The following is an 18,046-nucleotide window of genomic DNA, read 5'->3' as shown; positions in this document are numbered from 1 at the left end:
TTTTTTGGACTAGTTTGAGAAGAATAAGTATCAACACTTTTTTTTTTAAGATTTTATTTATTTGACAGAGATAGAGACAGCCAGCGAGAGAGGGAACACAAGCAGGGGGAGTGGGAGAGGAAGAAGCAGGCTCATAGTGGAAGAGCCTGATGTGGGGCTCGAACTCAGATCGCCGGGATCACGCCCTGAGCTGAAGGCAGATGCTTAACCGCTGTGCCACCCAGGCGCCCCAAGTATCAACTCTTCTTTAAATGTTCGGTAGAATTGACTTCTGAAGTCACCTGGTCCTGGACTTTTGTTTATTGGGAGTTTTTTGATTATGGATACAATTTCATTACTAGTAATTGGTCTGTTCCAATTTTCTATTGTTTCCTGATTCAGTTTTGGAAGGTTATATGTTTCTAGGAATTTATCCATTTCTTCTAGGTTATCCTATTTGTTGGCATATAATTTTTCATAATATTCTCTTTTAATCCTTTGTATTTCTGTGGTGTCAGTTTTTCTCCTTCATTTCTGATTTTGAATCCTCTTTCATTTTTTTCTTGATGAGTCTGGCTAAAGGTTTATCAATTTTGTTGATCTTTTTTTTTTTTTTTCAAAGAAGGAACTCCTGGTTTCATTAATCTATTCTATTGGAGAGTTTTCATTTCTGTATCACTTATTTCTGCTCTATTTTTTTTACTATTTCCTTCATTCTTTTGGTTTTGGGCTTTGTTTGCTGTTTTTTCTAGCTCCTTTAGATATAAGTTTGGTTGTTTTTTTGAAATTTTTCTTGCTTTTTGAGGTAGGCCTGTATTGTTACAATTTTCCCTCTTAAAACAGCTTTTGTTGCATCCCAAAGATTTTGGACTTTTGTGTTTTCATTTTCATTTGTCCCCATGTATTTTTTATTTCCCCTTGGATTTCTTCTTTGACCCATTGGTTGTTTAGTATCATGTTATTTAGGCTCTGTGTACCTACCTGTGTTCTTTCCAGATCTTTTCTTGCGATTGATTTCTAGTTTCATACTGTTGTGATCAGAAAAGTTGCATGATATGATTTTAATATTTCTATTTATTGAGACTTGTTTTGTGACCTAACATGTGATCTATTCTGGAGAATGTTTCATGTCCACTTGAAAAGAATGTGTATTCCCTAGGTTTTGGATGGAATGTTCTGAATATTTCTGTTAAATCCATCTGGTCCAATATGTCATTCAGAGGTATAGTTACCTTGTTGATTTTCTGTCTGGAAGATCTATCCATTGATGTAAATGGGTGTTAAAGTCCCTTACTATTATTGTATTACTGTCAATTTCTCCTTTCTTGTCTGTTAATGGTTATTTTATGTATTTAGGACCCCATATTGGGTGTATAAATATTTGCAGTTGCTATATCCTCTTACTGGATTGTTCCATTTATCATTATGTAGAGGCATTCTTTGTCTCTTGTTATGGTCTGTTTTATTTTTTTTTATCTTATTTTACTTAAATTCAATTAAATAACATATAGTATAAAATTAGTTTCAGATGTAGAGTTCAGTTATTCATCAATTGCATATAACACCAAATGCTCATTACAACACATGCTCTCCTTAATGCCCATCACCCAGTTACCCCATCCCCCCATGCTCCTCCCCTCCAGCATCCCTCAGTTTCTTTCCTATTGTTAAGGGTCTCTTATGGTTTGTCCCCCTCTCTGATTTTATCTTATTTTATTTTTCCCTTCCTTCCCTTATGATACTTTGTTTTGTTTCTTGGATTTCCACAAATGAGTGAAACCATATGATAATTGTCTTTATCTGATTGACTTATTTTGCTTAGCATAATACCCTCCAGTTCCATCCACATCATTGCAAATGGTAAGCCTTTTTGATGGCTGAGTAATATTCCATTGTGTATATATACCACATTTTTATGCATTCATCTGGGACATCCCAGTGGACATCTGGGTTACAGTCTGTTTTAAAGTCTGTTTTGTTTGATGTAAATATTGCTACTTCAGCTTTTTTTTCATTTACATTTGCATAGTAAATGTTTCCCACTCTCCAATTTGAATCTGCATGTGTCTTTAGTTCTGAAGTGAGTCTCTTGTAAACACATGTAGATGGTTCTTTCTTTTTCCTTTTTTTTTTAAATGATTTTTTATTATATTATGTTAGTCACCATACAGTACATCACCGGTTTTCGATATAAAGTTTGATGATTCATTAGTTGCGTATAACACCCAGTGCACCATGCAATACGTGCCCTCCTTACTACCCATCACCAGTCTATCCCATTCCCCCACCACCCTCCCCTCTGAGGCCCTCAGTTTGTTTCTCATAGTCCATAGTCTCTCATGTTTCATTCCCCCTTCTGATTACCCCGCCTTTCTTTATCCCTTTCTTCCCCTACTGATCATCCTATTTCTTATGTTCCATAGATGAGAGAAATCATATGATAGTTGTCTTTCTCTGCTTGACTTATTTCACTTAGCATTATCTCCTCCAGTGCCATCCATGTTGCAGCAAATGTTGAGAACTCGTTCTTTCTGATAGCTGAGTAATATTCCATTGTATGTATGGACCACAACTTCTTAATCCAGTCATCTGTTGAAGGGCATCTCAATTCCTTCCACGATTTAGCTATTGTGGACAATGCTGCTATGAACATTGGGGTGCATATGGCCCTTCACTTCACTATGTCTGTATCTTTGGGGTAAACACCCAGTAGTGCAATGGCTGGGTCATAGGGTAGCTCAATTTTTAAATTTTTAAGGGACCTCCACACTGTTTTCCAGAGTGGCTGTACCAACTTGCATTCCCACCAACAATGTAAGAGGGATCCCCTTTCTCCACATCCTCTCCAACAATTGTTGTTTCTTGCCTTGTCTATTTTTGCCATTCTAACTGGCGTAAGGTGGTATTTCAGTGTGGTTTTGATTTGAATTTCCCTGATGGCTAATGATTTTGAACATTTTTCCATGTGTCTGTTAACCATTTGGATGTCTTCATTGGAAAAGTGTCTGTTCATATCTTCTGCCCATTTTTTGATTTGTTTATTTGTTTCTCTGTGTATTGAGCTTGAGAAGTTCTTTGTAGATCTTGGATACCAGTCTTTTATCTGTAGCATCATTTGCAAATATATTCTCCCATTCCGTGGGCTGCCTTTTAGTTTTTTTGACTGTTTCCTTGGCTGTGCAGAAGCTTTTTATCTTGATGAAGTCCCACAAGTTCATTTTATCTTTTGTTTCTCTTGCCTTTGGAGATGTGTCATGAAAAAGGTTGCTGTGGCTGATGTCGTAGAGGTTGCTGCCTATGTTCTCCTCTAGGATTTTGTTGGATTCCTGTCTCACATCAAGGTCTTTCGTCCATTTGGAGTTTATCTTTGTGTATGGTGTGAGGGAGTGGTCAAGTTTCATTCTTTTGCATGTAGCTGTCCAATTTTCCCAGCACCATTTATTGAAGAGACTGTCTTTTTTCCACCGGATGTTTTTTCCTGCTTTATCAAAGATTGGTTGCCCAAAGAGCCGAGGGTCCATATCTGGGCTCTCTATTCTGTTCCATTGGTCTGTGTGTCTGTTTTTGTGCCAGTACCATGCTGTCTTTGTGATCATAGCTTTGTAGTACAGCTCGAAATCCGGCATTCTGATGCCCCCAGCTTTGTTTTTCCTTTTCAACAGTTCCTTGGCAATTCGGGGCCTTTTCTGGTTCCATACAAATTTAAGGACTATTTGTTCCAGTTCTTTGAAAAATGTCATTGGTATTTTGATCGGGATAGCATTGAAAGTGTAGATTGCTCTGGGTAGCATGGACATTTTAACTATGTTAATTCTTCCGATCCAGGAGCATGGAATATTTTTCCATCTTTTTATGTCTTCCTCAATGTCTTTCAATAGTGATTTATAGTTTCCAGAGTATAGGTCCTTTACGTCTCCAGTTAAGTTAATTCCAAGGTAACGTATGGTTTTTGGTGCTATTGTAAATGGGATGGATTCCCTAATTTCTCTTTCTTCAGTCTAATTGTTCATGTATAGAAATGCAACTGATTTCTGAGCATTGATTTTGTATCCCGCCACATTACTGAATTTCTCTATAACTTCTAATAGTTTGGGAGTGGATTCTTTTGGGATTTCCATGTAGAGTATCATGTCATCTGCGAAGAGAGACATTTTGACTTCTTCCTTGCCGATTTGGATACCTTTTATCCCTTTTGTTGTCTGATTGCTGTTGCAAGGACTTCTAGTACTATGTTGAATAATAATGGCAAGAGTGGGCATCCTTGTCGTGTTCCTGATCATAAGGGAAAGGCTTCTAGCTTTTTCCCATTGAGAATAATATTTGCCGTAGGCTTTTCATAGATGGCTTTTATGAGATTGAGAAATGTACCCTCTATTCCTACACTCTGAAGGGTTTTAATCAGGAAAGGATGCTGTATTTTGTCAAATGCTTTTTCTGGATCAATTGAGAGGATCATATGGTTCCTGAGACTTTTCTTGTTGAAATGATGTATCACGCTGATCGATTTGCGAATGTTGAACCATGCTTGCATCCCAGGGATGAATCCCACCTGGTCATGATGGATAATCCTTTTAATGTACTGTTGGATTCTATTAACCAGGATCTTGTTGAGGATTTTGGCATCCATATTCATTAGGGAAATTGGTCTGTAATTCTCCTTATGATGGGGTCTTTGCCTGGTTTGGGATCAAGGCAATATTGGCCTCATAGAATGAGTTTGGTAGCTTTCCTTCTGTTTCTGTTTTTTGCAATAGCTTTAGGAGAATAGGTATTATTTCTTCTTTGAATGTTTGGTAGAATTCCCCTGGAAAACCATCCTGGCCTGGAGTTTTGTTATTTGGAAGGTTGTTTTTCACTTACTCAATCTCTTCATAATTATTTGGCCTGTTGAAGAAATCAATTTCTTCCTGTTTCAGTCTTGGTAGTTTATAGGTTTCCAGGAAGGCCTCCATCTCTTCCAGATTGCTTAATTTATTGGCATATAGCTGTTGATAAAAGTTTCTAATCCTTCCAATTTCCTTGGTGTTGGTCATGACCTCTCCTTTTTCATTCATAATTTTATTGATTTGGGTTCTTTCTCTTTTCTTTTGGATAAGTCTTGCCAGTGATCTGTCAATTTTATTGATTCTCTCAAAGAACCAGCTTCTAGTCCTGTTGATCTGCTCTACTGTACTTCTGGTTTCTAATTCATTGATTTCTGCTCTAATCTTGGTCAACTGCTTCCTCGTGCGTGGATTAGGCCTGTCCCTCTGTTGCTGTTCCAGCTTCTTGAGGTGAGAATATAAAAACTGCATTTTAGATTTTTCTATTCTTTTGAGTGAGGCTTGGGTGGCTGTTTATTTCCTCCTTAGGACCTCCTTTGCAGTATCCCATAGGTTTTGGACGTTGTATTTTTATTCTCGTTGGTCTCAATAAATTGTTTAAAATGATTTTTGATTTGCTGGTTTATTGAGTCATTCCTGAGCAGGATGGTTTTTAGCCTCCAGTGTTTGAGTTTCTTCCGAATTTTTCCTTGTGGTTGAGTTCCAATTTCAGAGCATTGTGGTCTGAGAATATGCAGGGGATAATTTCAATCTTTTGGTATCGGTTGAGACCTGTTTTGTGGCCCAGAACATGGTCTATTCTGAAGAATGTTCCATGGGCTTTAGAATAGAATGAGTATTCTTTGGTTCTGGGGTGTAGTGTTCTATATATATTTATGAGGTCCAACTCATCGAGTATGGCATTTAAAGCCTTTGATTCTTTGCTTAGTTTTTGCCAGGGTGTTCTCTCTATTTCTGATAGTGGGGTGTTGAGGTCCCCTACTATTAATGTATTTTTATCTATATGTCTCTTTATTTTGGTTAAGAGTTGGCTTGTGTATCTTGCTGCTCCCCTGTTGGGGGCATAGATATTTATAATTGTCATATCCACTTGTTGGTACATCCTTTAAGAATAATATAGTGCCCTTCTGTGTCTCTAACTATAGTCTTTAGTTTAAAATCCAATCTATCTGATATGAGAATTGCTACCCCAGCTTTCTTTTGAGGTCCATTGGCATGAAAGATGGTACTCCATCCCTTTACTGTCAGTCTGAATGTATCTTTGGGTCCAAAATGAGTCTCTTGTAGAGAGCAAATGGATGGGTCATTTCTTTTTATCCAATCTGCAACCCTGTGGCATTTTATCAGAGCATTCAAGCCATTTGCATTGAGAGAGATTATTGAGAGATATGATTTTAATGATGCCATGTTGCCAGTAAAGTCTTTGTTTGTATCAGTTGTGACTTTCTGTTCTGTATCACTCTTGGGGCCTTTTTACCTTTATAGAACCCCCCTTAATATCTCCTGTAGGGCTGGTTTCATGGTTATGAAATTGCTTAATGACTGGCGATTCTGGAAGGTCTTTATTTCTTCATCAATTCTGAATGACAGCCTTGGTGGATAGAGGATCCTTGGCTGCATGTTTTTCTCTGAAAGAGCTTTAAAAATGCCCCCCCAACCCTATCTCTCATTCCAGGTCTGTGTAGGCAGGTCTGACGTAATTCTGATACGTTTGCCTTGGTACGTGAGAAATTTCTTTGTCCTGGCCGCTTTCAATACTGTATCCTTGGATCTAATATTTGCGAATTGCACTATGACGTGATGTGGCGTAGGTTTGTCGTGGTTGAGCTTGGGAGGCATCCTCTCTGCCTCTTGGACACAAATGTTTGTTTCCCTCACTTGATTAGGGAAGTTTTCAGCTACAATTTGTTCAAATATCTCTTCTAGTCCTCTGTTTTTCTCCACCCCCTCGGGGATGCTGATGATTCTGACGTTGGATCGTTTCATTGAGTCAGTAATCTCCCGTAACCTACATTCTTGAGATTAGATTTTTTTAAGTCCAGCTTCTATTTTCGTTTTTTCTTCTACTAACCCATCCTCCAATTCGCTAATACGTTCCTCTGACTCAGTGACCCTGGCCGTCAGAGCCTCTAGCTTTGACTGCATTTGGCTCATAGAATTTTTAATTTCTGCCAGATTCACTCTCATTTCCACCCTTAGAGATTCTATATTCTCATTAACATTTTTGTTAATACTTTTTTCAAGTCTACTCATCATCTTGACCATTGTTACTCTGAATTCCATTTCTGATAATTTGGTGACATCCATATCCATTAGTTCTGTGGCAGAGGCCACAGACTCATTGTCTTTTCTTTGCTGGGGGGGCTTCTCCTTCTCTGCATTCTGATGAGGAGAGGTTGCGGAGTTGTCCAGAGCCCAAATTATTGACCGGGACCCAGGCCGTGTGCCCTTGCTTTATAGGGATCTTAGGAATGTGGGCTTCTTCTTTAAAGATTTTATTTATTTGTGTGGCAGAGAGCCAACCAGCGAGAGATGGAACACAAGCAGGTGAGTGGGAGAGGAAGAAGCAGGCTCCCAGCTGAGGAGCCGGATGAGGGACTCCTTTCTGGAATGCCGGGATCATGCCCTGAGCCGAAGACAGACGCTTAATGACTGCGCCGCCCAGGCACCCCGGGATGTGGGCTTCTTGATTTTTCAGCCTTCCTTCTGGGAGAGGGGCCTGCCGCGCCTATACTCAGCCAACCCTGTTTGGGTAAAGTCTCCGTGTCCACTGCGAGGGGGGATGGGCATGGGCCTGCTGTGAGCCGGTATTTCCAGGCTTTTGTTCTCTGGCGGCTTTCCCTGGCGGCTTGCTCTGCCTCTTCTGAGAGTCAGAGCAGCAGCGGCCGAATCTCAGCCTCTGTCTCAGAACAGAGGGATCATGGACCGTTCTCCACTGATGTGCTGGCCACTTTAACTCTGTTACTGTTGGTGCTGCTCAACCCTGCAGCGTCCCGGGATGTGCGCCCCACACCCAGCGTCCCAGCCCTCACTTCCAGGGCCGGCGCGTCTCTGTCCTTTGTGTTTCTAATGCAGCCAGCCGCCCCTGCACGCTCTGGAGCTCCGGGTCTCAGTTGGCTTCCAGTGAGCACATGGGAGTTCCGGAGTTCCGTGAGAAGTCTGGTAGCACGCACTCTTGGCTCATGTTCTCAGTCTGCTGTCTCGAGGTCGCCCGCTCCCCTGTGCAGGTGGCTACCGCTTTCCAGTGCCCGAACGCGGCAGCTCCCTCCCCCTTCCGTTTATCTTCCAATATCTGTGTGCGGTTTCTCGGCGGCTCCCCGCTTCATACCTCAATACTCAGCACTGGAGATGTTCATTTGTAGAGATCCAGATGTATCTTCCTGCATCTCAGGCTGATTCTGTGGATGTTCAGGCTGGTCTGGTACCTATCCAACTCGACTCAGGGGACCGGCTGAAAAAGGGGTCCCCTACTCCTCTGCCATCTTAACTCCTCCCCCCGGTTCTTTCTTTTTTATGCATTCACTCACACTATGTCTTTTGATTATTGCATTTAGTCCATTTACATTTAAAGTCATTATTGATAGGTATGTACTCATTGCCATTTTGTTACTTGTTTTATGCTTGCTTTTGTAGTCCTTTTCTGTTCTTTTCTTGCTCTTTTCCCATGTGATTTGGTGGCTTTCTTTTGTGTTATGCTTTTATTTCATTTTGTTTATTTATTTTTTTGTACTTTTTAAAATATTATGTTATGTTAGTCACCATACTGTATATCATTAGTTTTTGATTTAGTGTTCCATGAGTCATTATTTGCATATAACACCCAGTGATTTTTGTATCTATTATAGATTTTTGATTTGTGGTTAAAATGAGTTTCATACATAGAATATTATGAATATAGCAGTCTATATTAAATTGAAGGTCAGTTAAGTTTGAACCCATTCTGAAAACGGTAAATTTTTATCCCCCACACTATAGATATATGTGATGTTATACATTATATCCCTTTTTTTCATGAATCCCTTGACTTGTTTTATAGATACAATTGATTTTATTGCTTTTGTGCTTTAACCTCTATACCAGTTTTATAAGTGATTAATCTACTACTTTTATTATATGTTTTCATTTACTTGTGACTTTTTGCCTTTCATAATTTTCTTACTCCTGATTATGGCTTTTTCTTTCCACTCAAAGAATTCCCTTCAATGGCTCTTGTAAGGCTGGTTTGGTGGTGATGAACTCCTTTAACATTTGTTTGTTTAGGAAACTCGTTATCTCTCTTCTAACTGGTAGCCTTGTTTGATACAGTATTCTTGGTTGCAGATGTTTTCTGGTCAGCACTATGAATGTATCATGCCCCTCTCTTCTGGCCTGCAAAGTTTCTACTGAAAAATAAGATGGTAGCCTTATGGGGTTTCCCTTGTATGTATCTGCTTTCTTTTCTCTTGTTACTTTGAAAATTTTCTCTTATCACTACTTTTTGCTATTTTAAGTATTGTGTGTCTTGGTGTGAACCTCCTTGGATTAATTTTTTTGGGAGCTTTCCATGCTTCCTGGATCTGAATGTCTGTCTCCTTCTCCAGATTAGGGAAGTTTTCAGCTATTATTTCTTCAAATAAATGTTCTTCCCCCTCTCTCACTCTTCTGGGAGCTTTATAATGTGAATGTTATTATGCTTGATGATGTTGCTGAGTTCCCATACCTATTCTAATTTTTTCTTTTCTTTTCTTTTTTTCCCCTGTTCATCTTGGTTGCTTTCCATTACCCTGTCTTTCAGGTTGCTGATCTATTTTTCCTCCTCTAATCTGCTATTGATTCTCTCTAGTGTATTTTTTTTAAATTTCAGTTGTTGAGCTTTTCAACTGACTGGTTCTTTTTTATATTTTCTATCTCTTCGTTGAAGGGCTCACTGAGATCCTCCACTCTTCTCAAGTCCAGTATCTGTATGTTCATTACTTTGAATTCTTTTTTAGGCATATTGCTTATCTCTGTTTTATTTAGCTCTTTTGCTATGATTTTGTCCTGTTGTTTCATTTGGGACATATTCCTCTGTCTGCTCATTTTGTCTTTGTTTCTGTGTATTAGGAAAGTCAGCTATGTTTCCTGATCTTGAAAGTAGTAGCCTTATGGAGAAGAGGTGCTGTGGTGCCCTGTAACACAATATCCCCTGTCAACCAGAACCAGGGGTGTCTCCTACGTGGGTTTTGTGCACCCTACTATTGTGTCTGAGTCATGTTTGCCTTCAGTTCAGTTGCCTGCAATGGCCCACTTTGCCTATTGTCAGTACATTGGGCAGGGTGTGTTCCCCGTGCTGTTAAGGGAACAGTTTGGGCGTTGCCATGGGCTTATATTTGGGCAGTGTCAGTGGTCAGACCAGATGTCTGTCCTCAGCCCGTATGTCATGGCTGCAGTCCCATAGACCTGCAGGGTACTCTCCCTGCATTGTCCCTTGAAAGGCTTTCATTGGTGGATGACACTGGCAGTCAGACCAGGTGCCTGCCCCGAGTTCGTCTGCCAGGGCTGCAGCTGTAGTGATTGGTAGGGCTCTCTCTCTGTGCTGCTAGGTATAAGGTTTGGCTGCTAGGACTGTGGGCGCACAGTTGTATAGAGTTATCTTCCCTTTTACTCAGGGCAGGAGTCACTTTGGAGTGGTGTCACTCCCCACCAAGGCTGCTTGCAGGATGTGTAAAGTCAGGAGCCATTTCAAAATCTCAGAATGTGTGTATACCCCAGGCTTTTTAAAAACTGCTACTTCTATGCTGTATTGCCACTGGGTTATTTGTTATGCTGGCTCTTTAAGAGTAGGGACTCAGTTTCTTAATACCCTTCAGCTCTTCTAGAGCTAAACCTGCTGATCTTTAAAGTACCTAGAATTAAGCCCCACTAATTGTAAAAAACTCATGGAATTAAGCCCCATTGGTTTTCAAAGCCAAATGTTATATGGACTCTTTTTCCCAGTGCAAGTCCTCCCATACCTTGGGTGCATGGTATGTGGTTGATCCTCTTGCTTCTCTGTGATTGTGGTGTTCTTACTTTGTGGTTGGTCTCACTGGGGGTCTGGTTCCTGATCACATCTCTGCCCCTCTTACACTTTTCAATGTGGCCTCCTCTCTACAATTAACTGTGGAAAGTCTGATCTGCCAGTCCTCAGGTCATTTTCAGAACTAGTTGCACGGATATGGTTGTTATCTTGGTATGTCCATGGGACAAGGTGAGCTCAGGATTCTTTTACTCCTCCATCTTCCTTTACCCAAAATCTAGTTTTGTCAGCTTCCAATAAAGCAATATTATTAGCTACACAAACAGACTTGATTGTCATATCTTATTCTTATATTAACCTATAAAAATAGTATGGAATTTCCCTATTTATCTCAGGTAATAATCCTTGTCTTGAAGTGTCCTTAGTCTTATAATTACATAGACACACAAACTTTTTTATGCTTAGTTTTTGTACCATATAACTTTTTCTGCACTTATTTTTAACCTATCTGTATCATTATATTGAGACACAATGCCTGTTGTAGCATACAATGAAGGCAGTAGTTTGTAAATCTTTGCCTTTTAGTTAGAGAGATTAGTCTACTTACATGTAAAATAATTTATTGATATGGATGAGTATAAATCTACTATTTTGCTTTTCAATTTGTTTTCTATTGGTCCCCATTTGATTTTTCTTGCTCTGTTCCTCCTTTCCTATCTCCTCTTAGATTAATTAATTTTTTTTTATCCATGTACCAGTCATCTTTTATTGAGCGTTAATTCTCAGTTAGGATATGAAAGGATTTAAGGGCGCCAGGCAAAGGTCATGGTCAGGAATCCAGAATGTGCCTCCACACTGGGCCCACTTCAGTGGTACTTGTGTAGCAATTCATGCTTGAGTTCCTTGTAACAATGACGTAGTTGAAAAGCACATAAGCTGCCAGCACCATAGAAAGCCCAGTGATCCCTCTTTCTTCACACTGACATACTTGTTGTAATACCAGTAGTAATCTCTTTGAAACACTTTAGCAATGCCTTTAGCGGTGAAATCCTGCCTCAGTATCCAGCTTTGCAGCACTTCCAGCTTGGCATCCATGAGCTTCTTCTCTTTCACTGGTATGGATAAAGCTACCTTGGAGTCCTGGGTGCCCATTATCAGGTTAGTTTTAAGTTTCCCATTTAAATTCCTCTACCTTTTTTTAACTCTGCCTTTTTGTATTAGGTTTTTTAGTGTTTGCCCTATGGATCATGATATGCACCCTTAACATTTCAGTTCACTTAAAGTTAATATTATATAAAAGGTTATTTTTAAGATGTTGTATGTATCCTTTCTTTGGAAAATTTGATTATGAGGTACCTCAGTTTTTGTTTACACTTCTTAGGTTCACTGAGCTTCTTAAACCAATGTACATTTATGTTTTTCACCAAATCTGGAAAATCTTCAGGATTATATCTTCAAGTGTTTTTTGCTCCATTTTCATTCCCCTTTTCTTCTGGGAATCCTAATATATATATGTTATATGCTACAATCTTATGTGCTTGAGGTATTAGATTAGGCAAAGGCAAACTATTGTCCCTCATCCAAATCTGGCCTTTTTTCCGGGCCCTCAAGCTAAGAATGGTAACTAAAAATGTTTTTCATATCCACAAAAGTTTGCAAAAAAAACAAAAACAAAAAAACAACATGAAAAGGAAAACAAGGAAGAATATGTATCAGAGATTGTATGTGTCCTACAAAACCTTACATATTTCCTATCTGACCATTTATACAAAAACATTGTTGTATTTTGTATTAGAAGGTTGATTTTATTGGTTCTATAGTAATTTAATTTGAGGGGTAAAATCCTGGACAAGAGGGAGCCACAGATGGGGGAGCTTGCAAGTCTCCTTATAAGCTCCTTTCTACCCTAATGATGCTCTGGCTACGGATTGTCCTCAGGGGAAATGATGTATGAAGGTGTCCTTCAAGCAGTATGATTTCCTTTTTTTCAAAGGTCAAAGAACCCTACAATTTCTATAGGTTTTGCTTTCTCTCCAGTTCCTTCAAATAACAGTTACTTTTATATTTTTTTTGCAGAGTCTTCAATTGTTATCCGTAGGAGTTTTAGTTGATGTAATCCACTCTTCCAACACCAGAACTCACCAGACTTATTTTAACTGAATAGAATATAAATTATAATAAATGGACAATTAAAAATGGATAGATTTTTATTCTTTTGTAAACTCTGTACCTAATATTTATAAATAAATATATCTGTATAAAAATGGATAAATGTATGATAAAATGGGCAAATTACTGGAAATTTACACTCAGCTCACCAAGTGTTTTTATTGCACAGTTCTAGATTATATCTTGTCACCTTAGTTAAGGGAGCATATTGTAATTCACATAAGTGTCTATAAGAAAACTATTAAAATCATGGGGATAAAAATATGCTCCATATATTCACATTTCATAATTCTACCCTTAAAGCATAGAATCAGAAAGTTGGAATGGACCTCAAAGGATACATCCATTATAAGCCTCTCCCTCACAGCATCTTAGATGGGTGGGCATTCAGATTCTGATTAATTTCCAAGAATTAAGAACTTTGCACTTTTTATATTTTTTATAATATATCAATGCCCTTTGATTCCAAATACTTCTTCCACATCATGAGGCAGCTGGTGCAATTAGATTCAAGATTTAACAACAGCTGAGCTATGGATCAAAGCTAGTCTTTTTCCACCTTTGCTGGAGTTGGGTTAATTTTAGCTCTTGGAATATGGAGGCAGGTTTTTTGTTTGTTTGTTTTTAATGTGAATGGTATCCAAGGATTCATGGATGTGTTTGAGGACTGTTCTAAGTTGTGAGCTAAATCCCTCCAGGTAGTCTTTAGCCTGAAGAAGCAGCTCACACTGGATGCCCAGTGAAGACAATAGAAGCATTATTTTTCTGATGTACTGTTCTCTGGTTTAACAGTCATCTGAAGCACTTGTGATGTGTGGGAAGCCAGAGATATCCACTTATAAAAGCATTCTACAGTAAACATACCAATTTGGGTGAAGCAAATGCACTCTTCAAAGATGTTTGCAAGATAGCTCTGATCTTCCTTTTCAGTCAATTGAATTTTTAATACATGAAAGAGATTCAAATTAAATATTTTCAGCATAAACTGGTCTCTTGATGGAAATCTTTTAACCACTTGACAAGATGTGTGCAATGAACTTTAGTCATTCTGCATTTCTATGTACCTACCCATATAATTTAATGGGGGGAAATGACCATCAAGTAATAACTTGTGGCCATAATTTCATGTACAGGTTCATGCAATTACTCTGGTATTATAATTTTACAAATAAATGAAAACTACATCTTAATATTTGTTCTCTAATTTCATTGCAAGATACAAGGCAGTCTTTTGTCATATAAAGATTTACAACTTGAAAATATAGTTTCCAGCTAAGGCAATTTATCACCCACGATAATTCTAGGGAAGAATACAAACTATTTTCATCTGTGTTAATTACCATGCTATCTTACTCTCATTTCTATTTTCTGCTTGAAAGATTTGTGGCCCACAATCTCACTCTATTTTCTGTATCTACAAATAAGATATCTCAGGGATAGATACCTAGGCCTATATTCCTCAAGTGAAAAATTCAAAGATAAAAGAGAGTCTTTGGTTAAAAAGAAAACACCTAACCTATAATTTGGACTGGGGAAATAGAAGTCAATCAAGGATCTTAGATTTAGAGCACCCTAATTCTACCATTTCTAAGTTATATACCAGAGAAACTTCTATACTTCTATGCTTTTTAAGTCTCTCTTCCTTCCAGAAGGTAAGTAGGGGTGTGTGTGTGTGTGTGTGTGTGTGTGTGTGTGTATGAGAGAGAAAGAGGGAGAGAGGAGAGGGCTATTAAAAGAGGTTTTTGTGTCTTGTCAAGTACCATATTTAAGATATAAATGCTAAAACCATAAACATCTCTTAGATTATTTTTCTAAATTGGGAGGATATCATGTTTACTTGAATCTATTGCCTGTAAGAGGGTGTGCATGTGTGCATATCTGTGTGTGTGTGTGTGTGTGTGTGTGTGTGTGTGAGTACCAGACTAAATGGGCATTTAAACCATTTCTTTTATCAGTGCTGTCTGCAGAACTCCTGCAATGCTTTACAAATGAAAGAGAAAAAAAATATTTATTCTTCCAAGAATTAATCATTCTTTATAGTGGTACATTAACAAGCTTTGTTTGCTTTTCTAGGTGGGAGGTGGTGGTGGGAAACAGGTCCTGGATTCTGATGACCACTACCAAAAGAAAAAATAATTTTAACAATTACCAAAATACAAATGACAGCATCTTTTAAAATTTGTTCTCGATGTTCAATTTCACACTGACCTGGATCCATTCTTAGAACTTTGTAAGACGAATTCTTAAAATTTGCTTTATGCATGAAGTTCATGGAACAGCAGTGGAGACAGTTTTCTCAGGGTTCAGTAGGACTCCTTCTCCCAACTGTTATAACATTGGAGATTCTCTCCTAGTTGCATATATGGACTCTTTTCCAACACACATACACACTCCAGGAATTAGAAAGGGAAGCTTTGTATGTAAGGATGGTGGTGTTTACTGCCGTGTTTCTCTAACTTTATAAAAACAGCTACTTTAAACAAACTGAGGGCTTCAGAGGGGAGGAGGGTGTGGAAATGGGGTAGGCCAGTGATGGGTATTAAGGAGGGCACGTATTGCATGGTGTACTGGGTGTTATACGCAACTAATGAATCATGGAACTTTACATCAAAAACTAGGGATGTACTGTATGGTGACTAACATAATATAATAAAAAAATATTATTAAAAAAAACAACAATAGCTACTTTCTAAGCAGCCCCTTGTAAGATTTGAGGCCAGGAGATGGACCTAGAAGACTAATATTGGTTGCCTACATGCTCATTCAGAGTTCTGCTAATTCTCAAATGAATATGTGCAGAGTTGCCAAAAACTGTCAGAACTCCATTAAATACATTATTGATGGCAACTAAACCTTACATGCTTATAGGAATGCCCCCAAAACATCAGCTACCCAGAAATTCACCAGTTATTGAACATTATCCAAATATCCTAGACTATACAAATCATTTCGGAGCATAAGTTAAATATTCTAGTCTGTTTAAGGAAATATTTTCCCCACAATGGACATATATAAGAACCAGGTCATACTTGCATTGCAGGGAGTAAGAGGGATTAAACATCTATTTACTCATTAGTTGAAAAGGACAATTTAATCATTAGTTGAAAAGGACAGGGAATATGAAGGATTAAACATCTATTTACTCATTAGTTTTTTGCTTGAGGTCTGAAATATTTAGCTAGTCTTACTTAAAAAGGATTTTGATTCATGCCATTTTAATGGTAGTCTTCAGTTGAATAGCCTTCTGATACGAACCATTCATACATTAGCTGGCATTTAAAATAGATGAGGATGTACAATAAATAGATCTTAATATTACTTTTTCAAGGGTGTGGATAAAACTAAATGTTTTGGGGGCATTTATGCACAAGTAACTTAGTGGACCTGATAGCATTATGAACATGTAAAATTCTTACTGCCTGTTTTTCTACGAAAATGTGTGCTGCATTTCACGACAGGCACTAAAAAATCTTCTACACTGAATAGGCAAGGCAGACATCAAAACAATAACAATAAGTTTTTGTCTGTTTGGTTTGCATTTACAATTCTCTCATCTGTAATAAGAATTTATCTACTAATATCTGTTTTCATTGCCTATAGATTTCTTTCTTGGTCTGCTCATCCAAGGTAGTTAATCAAATGATTTTTACAGTTAAACAATGCTAGATTTTTTTAAAAAGTGACCAAATGTGAAAAGAAAGTCCACTTCCCATATTTTAAAAAGGAATTAGTTAATGCTTTTAGCACATCTGAGTCACTTACATAACTTTCATCCATATATCCAATGTCTAAGAATTTGGCCTAAGAAAATAATAATCATGGTTGCACACAAAATACATCTACGAAGTGCTCATCTCAGTGCTATTTTCAATATCACAAATGAGCTCTTTCTGCTATCTTTCTGCATTGCCATAATGGTGTACATGAATGTCCTGGCAGTTGCTCTCAAGAGTACTAACAATACTGAAAAGAGAAGCAAACACCAGGTTCCTATTAGGCCTTCCTCCAAAGACTACTTCCTCCAATATACCAAAAAGCAAAGTTTGCTATGTGTATAAATTTCTTTGTAAAGACATATAGTCTGCTTGCAAGGTCCATTATCCCCACCACCCAAAAGAAAAAAAAGTGTATTTTGTGTTTTGTAAAATCTCTAGGTAATACTTATGTGGGCATGTTCAACCAGGTCTCTGCTAGGTTTTACTAAGTGTTCATGTTTTAATGGAAGTGCTACTGTTTAGTAGATGGTTTTTTCTTTAAGGTAGAAATATCAGTCAGAATATCTCTTCTTCAGTAACTACTAAGAATTCATTTCAGAAGTGTCTCAGAGTGTGAAATTCTGAAGGGGGACAGAGGAGAGGTTTTGGCTGGTACATTTGCTTTCTTGTCTCTAATTTATACAGAGTTGGATTATTTGTGTGATAAAACATGCAACTTGCTCAGCAGGTAACATCACTTTGCTTTTTCCAGGAGGATCTTCATTATATTACCTTAAAGTGGTAAATGCATATTTTGTCAATGTTTTTTATAAAATATTTTAAATATTTTTTAATAAAGGAGATCCCCAAAAGTTCAAGTATTCTCAATCACCTCTTCCTCAAATCCCATTTACCAATATCTCTTTAAATGAAAGGACTTATTTAAATTTGAGAAACCTCAATAAGTAGACATCATTCACAAAAATTTACTGAGTACCATCTATGTGCAGGGACTGAGGTGGGAAGAAGAGTTGCCACACCTGCCCTCAAAAGGCTCACACTCTAGTAATATTTTATTCCTGAGTATTAGGTTGGACCATATGATGTTGTCATTTCTGCAGGCCAAAAATAGTAGATTATTGGCAATTTCATATGAAAAAATTTAATGTGACCTATAAAGTGTTCGGTCCAATTCAGTCAGGAAGAAACGAGAGATCACTTTCAGATGGGGTCATAAGTAGGTGAGAAAGAGGAGAAAAGAGGGAAATGACTGCCTTTTTATGACTCATTTGTTTGTTCCCTTTGTGGTCAATATGAAAATTTATTGCCTGTGAATCCAGATTATATAAATACTTCATTTGTGCTTTGAGTAGGAGAAATGTAAAAATAAGAGGGATTAGAAA

The 18,046-nt window shown here is 38.0% G+C and overlaps 1 pseudogene; it reads right to left on the bottom strand.

Moving 5' to 3' along the window:
• Window positions 1-11,645: 11,645 nt before the first annotated feature.
• LOC113244319 (ATP synthase subunit f, mitochondrial-like) lies at window positions 11,646-11,931 on the bottom strand (annotated as a pseudogene).
• Window positions 11,932-18,046: the final 6,115 nt, after the last annotated feature.

This window comes from Ursus arctos, chromosome X (assembly GCF_023065955.2).
Source record: "Ursus arctos isolate Adak ecotype North America chromosome X, UrsArc2.0, whole genome shotgun sequence".
NCBI classification, from domain to species: domain Eukaryota; kingdom Metazoa; phylum Chordata; class Mammalia; order Carnivora; family Ursidae; genus Ursus; species Ursus arctos.
Note: the sequence above shows the minus strand (reverse complement) of the source record. Positions and strands in the feature narration are given on the sequence as shown.